We start from the raw sequence: 4,540 nt of genomic DNA, 5'->3' as shown, positions 1-4,540 counted from the left end.
GAACATGCAGAACGAGAAATCAAGAAAGCCTGCCCATTTACAATAGCCACCAAAAAAATAAAATACTTAGGAATTGAGTTAACCAAGGAGGTGAAAAATCTCTATAATGAGAACTACAAACCACTGCTGAGAGAAATTAGAGAGGATACAAGAAGATGGAAAGAAATCCCATGCTCTTGGATTGGAAGAATCAACATAGTGAAAATGTCCATACTACCCAAAGTGATATACAATTTCAATGCAATCCCCATCAAAATTCCAAAGACATTTTTCTCAGAAATGGAAAAAACTATTCAGACATTTATATGGAACAATAAAAGACCACGCATAGCCAAAGCAATGCTGAGCAAAAAAAAATAAAGCTGGAGGCATAACACTGCCTGACTTTAAGCTATACTACAAAGCGATAATAACCAAAACAGTATGGTACTGGCATAAAAACAGACACACTGACCAATGGAATAGAATAGAGAATCCAGAAATCAACCCACACACTTACTGCCATCTGATCTTTGACAAAGGCACCAAGCCTATTCACTGGGGAAGGGACTACCTCTTCAGCAAATGATGCTGGGATAACTGGATATCCATATGCAGGAGAATGAAACTAGATCCATACCTCTTACCGTATACTAAAATCAACTCAAAATGGATAAAGGATTTAAATATACACCCTGAAACAATAAAACTTCTTAAAGAAAACATAGGAGAAACACTTCAGGAAATACGACTGGGCACAGACTTCATGAATACGACCCCAAAAGCACGGGCAACCAAAGGAAAAATAAACAAATGGGATTATATCAAACTAAAAAGCTTCTGCACAGCAAAAGAAACAATTAACAGAGTTAAAAGACAACCAACAGAGTGGGAGAAAATATTTGCAAAATATACATCTGACAAAGGATTAATATCCAGAATATATAAGGAACTCAAACAACTTTACAAGAAGAAAACAAGCAACCCAATTAAAAAATGGGCAAAAGAGCTAAGTAGGCATTTCTCTAAGGAAGATATACAAATGGCCAACAGACATATGAAAAAATGCTCAACATCACTCAGCATCCGGGAAATGCAAATCAAAACCACATTGAGATACCATCTCACCCCAGTTAGGATGGCTAAAATCCAAAAGACTCTGAACGATAAATGCTGGGGAGGTTGCGGAGAAAAAGGAACTCTCATACACAATGGAATACTACTCAGCTATAAAAACGAATGAAATACTGCCATTTGCAACAACATGGATAGACCTTGAGAGAATTATATTAAGTGAAACAAGTCAGGCAGAGAAAGCGAAATACCACATGTTCTCACTTATTGGTGGGAGCTAAAAATTAATATATAAATTCACACACACACACACACACACACACACACACACACACACACACACACACACACAAAACCGGGGGTGGGGGGAAGAAGATATAACAACCACAATTACTTGAAGTTGATACGACAAGCAAACAGAAAGGACATTGTTGGGGGGGAGGAGGGGAGGGAGAAGGGAGGGAGGTTTTTGTGATGGGGAGCAATAATCAGCCACAATGTATATCGACAAAATAAAATTTAAAAAAAATAATAAAAAATAAACTGGACAATTCACATTCAAAAAAAAAAAAGAATGTGTGGTGTTTAGATCAGTATAGTTAGCTTATTCATCATTACAATATGCAATCATTCTTTGTGTCCATTGACCAATTCCTCATTAGCCTCCCCTCCCTTCCCCTCCCCTTTTCCACTTCTAGTTTTCTAAAAGTTCAACATATTACTGCGATTGTTGTTTCTTTTTTTCTCTCTCTCTTTATTGTTCATTTGTTTATTTATGGATTCAGTTCCCAGTTACGAGTGACAACATGCGGTATCTTTTCAGACCACAATGTATTACAACTAAAAATCAATGACAAGTGAAACTCTGGAAACTGTACAAACACATAGAAATTAAAAAAACATGCTCCTGAACAACATCTGGGTCCAAGAAAAAATTAAACAAGAAGTCAAAAAATTTCTCAAAACTAATGAAAATAAAGGCACATCATACAAAAACCTGTGGGATGCTGCAAGAGCAGTGCTAACAGGAAAGTTTATTTCAATAAATGCTACATCAAAAGAATAGAAAGATTTAAAATAAACAACCTAATGCTACACCTCAAAGAACTAGAAAAACAAAAACAATCCAAGACCAAAATTAGTAGAGGGAAAGAAATAATTACTATCAGAGCAGAACTAAATGAAATATAAACCCCCAAAATGATACAAAAGGTCAATGAAACAAAAAGTTGGTTTTTTGAGAATACAAACAAAATAAACAAACCATTAGCTAGGGTAACTAAAAAAAGAAGAGAGAAGACCCAAAATAACAAAAATTAGACATGAAAAAACAGACATTACAATTGGTACCACAGAAATACAAAGAATCATTAGAGAGTATTGTAAATAACTATACACCAACAAATTTGAAAACCTGGAGAAAATGGATAAATTTCTGCATGCATTCAAACTACCAAGAGTGAACAAAGAAAACATAGAAAACCTGAACCTGAACCTGAACCTGAAGATACATTCTGAGAAATGTGTCCTTAAGTAATTTCATTGCTGTGTAAACATCATAGGGTGCACTTACACAAACCTAGATGGTATATCCTACTACACACCTAAGCTATATGGTATAGCCTATTGTTCCTAGGCTACAAACTGGAACAGCATGTTACTGTACTGAATACTGTAGGTAATTGCAACATAATGGTAAGTATTTATGTATCTTAACAGACAAGAAATAGTAAAAAGAATAAAAGATAAAAAATGTTGCATCTGTATAGGACACTTTTCCATGCATGGAGCTTGCAGAACTAGCAGTTGCTCTGAGTCAGTGAGTGAGTGGTGAGTGAATGTGAAGGCCTAGGACATTCATGTGCACTATTGTAGACTTTATAAACACTGTACACTTAGGCTACACTAAATTTATAAAATAATAAAGTAATTATGCTATGATGTTATGATGGATACAACATCATTAGGCAATAGGAATTTTTCAGCTTCATTATAATCTTATAGGATCACCATTGTATATACACTTTTTTATTGAGCAAAACATTGTTATGCAGCATATGACTGCATATGGGTTGGTATACACACACATATATATCATTGCACTGTCAGCTAAGAAAACCTAGTGTTGCTACACTTTAGTAGCAACAAGCACACCTGGTGCCCAGACCTTACTTTTTAATACTGTTCTCCAATAAAAAGGACCAAGGGTTCTTAGGGAGGTGACTGATTCTAGGACTGGGGCAGAAACTATGCAAGATGAGCCTGAACTATTGTAATGGCAGAAAATAAGGAAATGCTCTCACACACACACAAACACTCAAAACAAAGTGATGGAGGTATGTTTAAGGGTTACAGAAACCTGCTGAAAGTGCTCCCAATGGCCAAAGCTGGAACAACGTGAGCAATAAATTAAATAAAGCAGTATTATAACTCAAAGTATAAAATAAATATCCATGAGTTCATACTGATACAAATAAATGATCAAATAAATAAATAAATGAGAGAGAAGATATCAGTCTTTAAGTAGATACTCTGCTCTCAAGAAGGTGGAGCATAACTGCCCATTCTTCAAGTAAGGGTTGCTTATAGTGACTTCCTTCTAAAGAGTACAATACAGAAGGGGAAGGGGATAACTTTATAGTGGAGAAACCTGACAAATACTACTTCAGCCAGGTGAACATTAATAGTGATAAGTCATGTTGATAGTATGTACTCTTGATATAATATGAGAAAAGTGGCAGTTTACCTATGTGGTCTTCTTCCCCAAAGCCCATAGCACCCATCTAGTAATGAGAAAAAAACCTCAGACAAATCTCAATAGAGGGACAACCTGAAAAATATCTGACCAGTACTTCTCAAAACTGTCAAGGTCATAATAAACAAGGTAAGTCTTAGAAACTGTTACAGGCAGGATGAGCCTAAGGAGACCTAATAACTAAATGCAATGTGATATTTTGGATGGAATCCTGGAACAGAAAAAGAACATTAGGTAAAAACTAAATCACATATAGTATGAACTTTAATTTATAATAATGTATCAATATGGATTCATTAATAGTAACAAATATACCATACCAATTAAGATGGTAATAGTAGAGGAAACTAGGTGTGGAGTATATGAAAACTCTCAGTACAACCTTCACAATTTTTCTGTAAATCTAAACCAGTTTTTAAAAATTTAAAATAAAGTTGATTCTAAAAAATAAAAGGATTGGTAAGGATATGCAACAAAAAATTTTTAAAGCAAAAGTCATTGTTTTAATAATAGTCAAGGTGGAATTTGAGCCAAAAATAAAGCAAGGTTACTTTATAAATCTAAAGACAACAATTGACAATGGAAGTATAACAACTATGAATATCAATGCACCAAATAACATAGCAGTAACCATCAAACAGAAATTATAAAATAAGTAAGGAGAAGTAAATAGAAAAATGCTAATAAAAGGAGGCTTTAATTTACTTATCTCCTTCCACCACAGACCAAATA

This window comes from Cynocephalus volans, chromosome 10 (assembly GCF_027409185.1).
Source record: "Cynocephalus volans isolate mCynVol1 chromosome 10, mCynVol1.pri, whole genome shotgun sequence".
Classification (NCBI taxonomy): Eukaryota; Metazoa; Chordata; class Mammalia; order Dermoptera; family Cynocephalidae; genus Cynocephalus; species Cynocephalus volans.
This window is presented reverse-complemented; position numbering follows the sequence as displayed.